This window comes from Bison bison, unplaced genomic scaffold (genome assembly GCF_000754665.1).
Source record: "Bison bison bison isolate TAMUID 2011002044 unplaced genomic scaffold, Bison_UMD1.0 scf7180017864259, whole genome shotgun sequence".
Classification (NCBI taxonomy): Eukaryota; Metazoa; Chordata; class Mammalia; order Artiodactyla; family Bovidae; genus Bison; species Bison bison.
This window is the reverse complement of record NW_011494831.1, coordinates 4,588,501-4,598,004: the sequence shown is the minus strand read 5'-3', so window position 1 is coordinate 4,598,004 and position 9,504 is coordinate 4,588,501. Positions and strand designations below refer to the sequence as shown.

General features: G+C 41.6%; 1 protein-coding gene across 3 annotated transcripts in view; it reads right to left on the bottom strand.

The window, feature by feature from the left end:
• SNAP23 (synaptosomal-associated protein, 23kDa) overlaps positions 1-9,064 on the bottom strand; it is a 40,566-nt gene extending 31,502 nt beyond the window's left edge. For 2 of the 3 annotated variants that reach the window (XM_010848023.1, XM_010848024.1), the window contains exon 1: positions 8,955-9,064. The gene's annotated coding sequence lies outside the window, so the exon portion shown is untranslated. The remainder of the gene's footprint in view (positions 1-8,954) is intronic. The other variant, XM_010848022.1, reaches the window with a different exon arrangement.
• Positions 9,065-9,504: the final 440 nt, after the last annotated feature.

Genomic DNA, 9,504 nt, shown 5'->3' with positions numbered 1-9,504 from the left:
CAAGAGGCTCTTTAGTTCTTCTTCACTTTCTGCCATAAGGGTGGTGTCATCTGCATATCTGAGGTTATTGATATTTCTCCCGGCAATCTTCATTCCAGCTCGTGCTTCCTCCAGCCCAGCATTTCTCATGATGTACTCTGCATATAAGTTAAATAAGCAGGGTGACAATATACAGCCTCGACGTACTCCTTTTCCTATTTGGAACCAGTCTGTTGTTCCATGTCCAGTTCTAACTGTTGCTTCCTGACCTGTATACAGGTTTCTCAAGAGGCAGGTCAGGTGGTCTGGTATGCCCGTCTCTTTCAGAATTTTCCACAGTTTATTGTGATCCACACAGTCAAAGGCTTTGCCATAGTCAATAAAGCAGAAATAGATGTTTTTCTGGAACTCTCTTGCTTTTTCCATGATCCAGCGGATGTTGGCAATTTGATCTCTGGTTCCTCTGCCTTTTCTAAAACCAGCTTGAACATCAGGAAGTTCACGGTTCACGTATTGCTGAAGCCTGGCTTGGAGAATTTTGAGCGTTACTTTACTAGTGTGTGAGATGAGTGGAATTTTGTGGTAGTTTGAGCATTCTTTGGCATTACCTTTCTTTGGGACTGGAATGAAAACTGACCTTTTCCAGTCCTGTGGCCACTGCTGAGTTTTCCAAATTTGCTGACATATTGAGTGCAGCACTTTCACAGCATCATTTTTTAGAGTTTGAAATAGCTCAACTGGAATTCCATCACCTCCACTAGCTTTGTTTGTAGTGATGCTTGCTAAGGCCCACCTGACTTTACATTCCAGGATGTCTGGCTCTAGGTGAGTGTGAGTGATCACACCTTCATGATTATCTGTGTTGTGAAGATCTTTTTTGTACAGCTCTTCTGTGTATTCTTGCCACTTCTTCTTAATATCTTCTGCTTCTGTTAGGTCCCTACCATTTCTGTCCTTTATTGAGCCCATCTTTGCATGAAATGTTGCCTTGGTATCTCTGATTTTCTTGAAGAGATCTGTAGTCTTTCCCATTCTATTGTTTTCCTCTATTTCTTTGCATTGATCGCTGAGGAAGGCTTTCTTATCTCTCCTTGCTATTCTTCGGAACTCTGCATTCAAATGGGTATATCTTTCCTTTTCTCCTTTGCTTTTTGCTTCTCTTCTTTTTACAGCTATTTGTAAGGCCTCCTCAGACAGCCCTTTTGCTTTTTTGCATTTCTTTTTCTTGGGGATGGTCTTGATCCCTGTCTCCTGTACAATGTCATGAACCTCTGTCCATAGTTCATCAGGCACTCTGTCTATCAGATCTAGTCCCTTAAATCTATTTCTCACTTCCACTCACACATAGATGACCATAAAACCTTTCCTTCCAATAATGCTTTTTATTAATCCCAAAGAATCCACGGTTCCACAGAACACCAACTGGAAAATATAAGCCTACAGAAATTTTATGCTTAATTAACCAATTATATGTGAATAAAATTTCTTTTTAATTCTCATCTCAGAGAACTATCTCTAAAGGGAAATAAACCTCAGAGATCACCTAGTCTAACTTTTTTATGCTATGAGAATAAAGTATAATTCTTAGGCTTTCTCTATATTACACAATCTTTACTGGAGAAGTGGCGGGGGTGGGGGTATACTTTTTGGAACAGACTTGATGGCAGCTGGGAAAGAAAAGGCAGAGGAGTGTGGTCATAAGATGGCAAGAGGGAACAGAGTCCAGCTGAAAAGGGAAACTGTAGGCCAGGGCTGTCAGAAGGGAATAGGTAAAAAGTACCATGTAGCTATGGTGACCTCCCCAAGAGAACTGAAAACTCTTGCAGAGCAAGGAGGAGTCAGCAGCCTACCTAGTCCTTTCCTACCAGCAGAAAGGAACCCTGGTCCTAGAACACGTCTCTCTCAATACATACCACAAGCATTTTTCAAGCATCTGTTGTCAAGTAAAGGAACATATCTGATGTTAAGAAAATTACCTTTGTTTCTTTTGCAATGTGTATTTTATGCTACACTGTAGTTAGGATCGGAGAAGGCAATGGCACCCCAGTCCAGTACTCTTGCCTGGAAAATCCCATGGATGGAGGAGCCTGGTAGGCTGCAGACCTACCAGGTCTGCTAAGAGTCAGATACGACTGAGCGACTTCACTTTCGCTTTTCACTTTCATGCATTGGAGAAGGAAATGGCAACCCACTCCAGTGTTCTTGCCTGGAGAATCCCAGGGACAGGGGAGCCTGGTGCGCTGCCGTCTATGGGGTCACACAGAGTCGGACATGACTGAAGTGACTCAGCAGCAGCAGCAGTTAGGATATGGAAAATAAAGCATTCTTCTCTATTGCCTCCAAATATACACAGTTTTCCATTTCACTTCAGTTTTCTAGTTGTTTTATGCACATAAATTCTACCTCTCAATAGGACTATAGTCTTCCTAGACTGAGGCGAAGACCATCTGAAATGCTGTCAAGGCCTAGTTGGGTTGAATATGATTTCAGCTATAATTCTCCAGTGACTAAACTTGCTACTCCCAGATAACGTGAGATACTTTAAATACAGTGTTGAATGAGCATAATGTAGTGGTTCATAACACAGACTCTGATATCAGATAGACCCTGAATTCCTTCTAGCTCTGGTACCCAGGCAATTTACTTAACCTATTCAAGTCTCAGTTTCCTCATTCATCAGGATAACAGTTCTACCAAGAGGGTTGTTTCAGAAATAAAGTTATTAATAGTTAAGCTACATAACATGCTTAGCACAGAGTAAAGACTCATGAAATAACAATTACTAATGAATTTACCCATTTTCACTCATGATATTTGTTACATCCTCCATGGCATCTGACTCCTGGTATCAGAATTTTTGAGAAGCTAATCAGAAAGCTCCCAGGCAAACTTAGAATCAGAGCCATAATACTTGGATGGTTGTAGTGAATATTTCATTCAGGCTGTTGGAAGCCTTGCCAATCATCCCTACCTCACATGTGGTATCTCATGTCATGAATTATTAGGTGTCTAGGATGGCACCTAACAAAGTAAAAGTATATGCACAATACGGGCTTCCTAGGTGGCACAGTGATAAACAATCTTCCTGCCGATGCAGGAGATGCAGGAAACGTGGGTTCGATCCCTGGGTGGAGAAGATCCCTTGGAAGAGGAACTAGCAACCCACTCCAGCATTCTTGCTTGGAGAATTCCATGGACAGAGGAGTCTGGTGGGCTGCAGTCCATGGGGTTGCAAAAGAGTTGGACATGATGGAGCATGCGTGTGTGTGTGCACACGTACACACACACACACTACACTTAAGCAGCTCTTTTTTTTTAAAGACTCCTAAAGATGAAAAATAGAGGATAAATAGAAAAGAAAAAAAAGGATTACAGAGAATGAAGCAGAAGTTCAGATATGAACCATCACTTACTGAATAAAAGAATTTGGTTTTTCTTTAGATTTCATTCTTAAATTCTCTTTTTAACAAGGAACATTAGAAGTGCTGACACACAAGGAAGGAAGAAAATAAGGAAAAATGTTCACATGTATACTCACATGGTATTCCGATGTACACACTGGAATACCATGTGAGTACAAGTACAGGCACATGGTATTCCAAAATACTAGAAACATCCTAGAGAGGCCAAAAAGAATCCATGCTCTGATTAGGAAATTTAATTCTTCCTGAAAGCACTTAGATGAGACGAGTTATTTAATGTTAGGTTCCTCCTTTCACTTCCTCTCTCAAGTCTCCTTTCTACTTCCTCCTACAGGAACAACTTTATTCTTATACCAAGCCCTCCCCGCTCCCCACCGCCAAAAGAAACACTATGCAAATATAAGAAGTACACCTCTGAATCATATGTATTAAATATCTTGGTTTCAAAGACCACTGAAGCACATGATTCAAGACAGAAATAATACTGCTGAAGGAGAAAGTACCACTAAAACGACTAATCAAAATGATCAAAATTACACTTCAGCTTTACAGAAACATCTATTATAACTTAATTGCTTGATGTACAACACCAAGTTTTCAAGTCCTGCTCAACCTTGGCATTTCCACAATTATACTCTAAGTAACCAGGATATAATCCTGGGAAGGAAGATCTAGATGTGATTGTAATCAATTACACTGACTACGTCTAAAAGAAAGGCTGTGAGAACAGAAATGGGATGATTTATAAGAAAGATAAGGAGGCTCAAGAATGTAGCACTCACTCGCTGGGGAACAGAAAGACACAATTTGGCAGACATACCTACGGTATCTACCAGGGAAATACCAAGTGTGAGGTGGGGATGATTGGCAAGGCTTTATCCTGCTTGAGTGAAACATTCACCTAAGCCATCCAAGTACTTTGGCCCTGGTTCCAAGTTCACTTAGATCCTTTTTGGTAAGCTTCTCAAATATTCTGATATGAGGAGTCAGATGCCACAGGTAGAAAACATAAGCATTCAAATCCCCAGAAAGGAATACTCCCCCACAGCAGACTGAATGGCATTCTTGTTTATACAAAAAGCAATACAGTATAGTGATTAAGTGCCCAGTATTTGGAGGCACAATGGTTTCAAATGGTGACTACGGCTTGCTCAACTTCTCTGTGCTTGTTTTCTCACTAATTACTTCAAGTGTTGTGGTAAGGACTAAGTTAACTTATACAAAGAATTTAAATCCTTGCTAGAATGTAGTGCTCAGTAAAAGTATAATTTTTCATAATAATTATGAAACGTCTCAGGATAAAGCACAATCAACTCTAAAACAAAAATTGTGATCTTAGACTATTGAAGAAGCGCCACAGGGAATTCCCTGGCAGTCCAGTAGTAAGGATTCGGTGCTTTCACTGCCAGGGCCTGGGTTCAGTCCCTGGTCAGGGAACTAAAATTCCACAAGCTGCACAGCATGGTCAAAAAAAAAAAAAGTGCCACAATACAGACATGCAGGAATAAAACATGTATGTATGTGTGTGCATGTGTACAGAGTGGCGAGGGTGGCTTTAACAGGCAGACAGGACATAGTTTGTGAAGGGCTTATCTACTATACCAAGAAATTTGGATTTTCTTTTTCTTTTTAAAACTATTTATTTGGCTGCTCTGGGTCTTCGTTGTGGCATGCAGGGTCTTTCAGTTGCAGCAATCAAACTCTTAGTTGCAGCATGTGGGATCTAGTTCCCTGATCAGGGATCAAACCTGGGCCCCCTGAATTTTATTTTAAAAGCATCAAGTTCAGTTCAGTCACTCAGTCGTGTCCGACTCTTTGCGACCCCATGAACTGCAGCAACGCCAGGCCTCCCTGTCCATCACCAACTCCCGAAGTCCACCCAAACCCATGTCCGTTGAGTCAGTGATGCCATCCAGCCATCTCATCCTCTGTCCCCTTCACCTCCTGCCCTCAATCTTTCCCAGCATCAGGGTGTTTTCAAATGAGTCAGGTCTTCACATCAGGTGGCCAAAGTATTGGGAGTTTCAGCTTCAACATCAGGCCTTCCAATGAACATCTAGGACTGGTCTCCTTTAGGATGGACTGATTGGATCTCCTTGCAGTCCAAGGGACTCTCGAGAGTCTTCTCCAACACCACACTTCAAAAGTATCAATTCTTCGGTGCTCAGCCTTCTTCACAGTCCAACTCTCACATCCATACATAACCACTGGAAAAACCATAGCCTTGACTAGACAAACAAAGGTTGGCAAAGTAATGTCTCTGCTTTTTAATATGCTGTCTAGGTTGGTCATAACTTTCCTTCCAAGGAGTAAGCGTCTTTTAATTTCATGGCTGCAATCACCATCTGCTGTGATTTTGGAGCCCCCCAAAATAAAGTCAGCCACTGTTTTCACTGTTTCCCCATCTATTTGCCATGAAGTGATGGGACCGTCTAGAACTAACACTCCCAAAAGATGTCCTTTTCATAATACGGGACTGGAATGCAAAAGTAGGAAGTGAAGAAACACCTGGAGTAACAGGCAAATTTGGCCTTGGAGTATAGAATGAAGCAGGGCAAAGGCTAATAGGGTTCTGCCAAGAGAACGCACTAGTCATAGCAAACACCCTCTTCCAACAACACAAGAGAAGACCATACATGAACATCACCAGATGGTCGACACTGAAATCAGATTGATTACATCCTTTGCAGCCAAAAGCATCAAGAGGCAATCTAAAGGTAATCTCAACTGTGAAAACATTGTTAAAATAAATTTTAAACAAGTTTTATATCCAAGAACTCACAAAAATCAAGAAGATGAAGGAATTCCAGAAAAATATAGTGAATAGTGACTTAAATATTTTAGTAATAATTCAATCTAAACTGAAATCAAAACTAAAATGTCAGTGAACTTAAATGAGTAAAATGGAATCCCATCTCCACCCCCACCAATATTACAAAAGAACAGTAGATGCTGTTTCCTGGCTCCACAATCCACTTCCTCCAATTGTTAGAGGCACTGGATCCATCTGTTCCAAGCCCTTACCACCACCACCCCCAAGACAAAGAAAAGACCAGTCCCGTCATTTATTTTTCTGTCAATCTACAGACCTGAAAACAAAATATAGCACTGGAATAAAAAGTTCAGCACTCTTGGATGCAAGCAATGTCATATATTATAAATGCTAACATATACAGAATGCAAAGTACAAAGACAGTTAAAAAACAGATTTCAGAATGTTTAAGACATAGGAACCACAGGAGGAAAACAAAGTACCTTAATTCAGCTGATTTCACAAAAAATGTCAAAGAGCAAAATCCTCTTTTTCCCTTTTGCTATTCTACTTTAATCTGGTTTCACCAGATAAGTTTGTTAGAATTGTGTCACAATAATGAATGCCATCACAAGGCTAAGAGAATTTTGGAGTCCATCAACATTAGAGTTTAGGTAGTTCAATTTTCATTTTATTTTAAAAATGAGTAGATTAGGCCCAAAGCAGCATTTTCCAAAGTGCAGAGCAAGAACAAGAAACAATTTTGCTGAGGGGGAGATGGGAGGTTTGGGAGGCAGGGGACATGGGTGTGCCTATGGCTGATTCTTGTTAATGAATGACAGAAAAACACAAAATTTTGTAAAAAGCAATTATCCTTCAATTAAAAAATATTTTAAAAAATACACTAAAGCTGAAAAGAAATGATTTTGTTATATAAGCAATGCTTATGTACTTAATAGCTACATATTATAATGTGTACCAGAAAAGGTATAAAATATAGCTAAACCATGATTTCACAGATTATCACCTTGGAAGAGGGTAATGTTTTTTAAAAGTCTATTAAAATTTAAAGTAAAACTTCTAAAATGCAAAATTTATGATGGCGGTATAGTTCATGGGCTTCCCTGGTGGCTCAGTGGTAAACAATCTGCCTGCAAACAAAAGAGATGTGAGTTAGATCCCTAGCTCAAGAAGATCCCCTGGAGAAGAAAATGGCAACCCACTCTAGTATTTTTGCCTGGGAAATTCTTGGGCAGAGGAACCTGGCAGGTTACAATCTATGGGGTCGCAAAAGAGTTCAACATGACTTAGTGACCTAAACAACAAAAAACAAATGGTTCAAAGCAAGTGAAGCACCATAACTGTCCCATGAGCAACAGGGCCTGTTTGTTTGCTCAAGGTATTGTTCCCAATGATTAGAAAAGATGTGATCTGTAGTTCAGTGAGCTTGTTACTAAAGTTGATTTGGAGTAAAAGAAACAAACACTAAGATGCATACAGAAATTTTACTGTTTACAGGAAAGAGTGTAAATATTGTTAAAAAAAAAATAATGGCACAAATAAATCATTCCTACTCTGGAACTAAGACAAAAGCAATTTTCTAGTGCATATTCACATACCATAAGCATCTAAAAAAAGAACTCTAGCAACACTGATAAACATTTAAGTTGTAGGTTAAATTATATGATCATTTTATTTACTTTCACATAACCTGTCAAAGGAGCAGAGTAATAAAAGGGTTTTCGCCTAATTATTTACATGAATGTGTTTTTTCGCATTACCTCTCGCCAAAGGAATGAATGACAGGTGATCACTGCATGCCTTGGCATCAACTTTGCTGGCGGCAGAAACAGTAATATTTAAAATTTTTACTATGAAATGTTTCAAGATGAGATGTCAAAGTATTCTTGCTAATGATGTCTCAAGAATTTCCAGGCAAGACAAGAAAGTGGAAGAACCATTTCTATGCCATACTTGCAGTATCTCACTGGGACATCTGAAAACCGATCTTAAGGGCACCACGGCAGATGGAGTAATATCACTCCCGATTCTTAAAGTATCTGCTACTAACAGGCTACAGTATTTTCACAGTGCTGAGGGATCACTGTCAGAAGCTGCCAATTTCCATACTCTCCTCTCCCAATTGCCCCCACCCTTCCCCGAGAGATGTAAGTTAATACTCCTTTCTCATCTTCTTTTTCCAACTTTGACGAATTTCGGTTTCCTCTAACTCCCATCTGCCTTTCTTTGCATTGTGGTCACTAACGATGAGAAAAAGTCCCATGTGAAACACTTTCCAGGACTTTCCCCCGCCCCGCTTACCCTGTGGAATTCGATCTTTTACCGACCTTTTCCTTCGTGTATCTTCAGTAAAGCCGCAATGTAAAACTGGACTTCCCTGGACAGAATGGACTCTCCAATGCTATGAACCGCAGAACCCTCCTTCAAACAACTAGTTCAGAGTTTCTCTGATCACTGGAGCCACCATACAATCCCAACCGCAGCAACACCGTGAGGGTGGGAAGTTAGAGAGTGGGAGTTTACCTCTGCTAGGTTTCTAGGAAGAGTCTAGAGAACCATCATCCCTCCACCCTTCCTCCTCTGGCCGCTTGATAAGTCTCTCGGCGTCCAGCGTCCTCGATCAGGGCCGGACCTGCCCAGTCCCGGTCAGAGCGCCACCTCCTCCCCTTAAGCCCGACCTCACCAACTTTTCAACCGTCACGATACACTCTTTCTCCTTGGGATTATGATCCCAATCTTCTCCCCGGCCAGCTCACTCATCCCTACTCCTGGAGACTCACCAAGCAGAGGTCCAGCCACTCCTCTCCGGCCGCTACAGCTCGGACACCCGCAGGCCGAACTCCCAGCTGCGCCCTTCTTGCGCCTGCGCTCGCCAGACCTGCGCGCCTGCGCACTTCCCCGGCGCGGCGAGCCCGGACACACCCCTGAGGCTGGAGCCAATCACCGTGCGAGGGCTTTAAATCTCCCTGCCACGCAGGCGGAGAGCCCTGGGACTCACCCGTTTACCGGATAATTCGAGTATTACCCAAAGGTGGGCGGTGTTCAGACAACAAATTTTCACTGAGGGCAACCCATGTGCCTGGCCTTGTGCGGGATGAATGCTGAGGAAAAGGCTGCGAAAGGAATGCCTTCCCTGACCTCTCTCTATACTGGGAGATAGATATGTAAACATAGTGGACAGAATATAGTACTTGGCATACAGAACATCCGAGGCGCCGCTGGCGCACAATGAACTAAGAGCTTTATTCTCAGGGTATCAGAAAGGGTTCCCGGAGGAAGTGAGTTTTGAAGTCATGAAGGATAAGTAGGAGTTGCACCGGAGGTACGGGA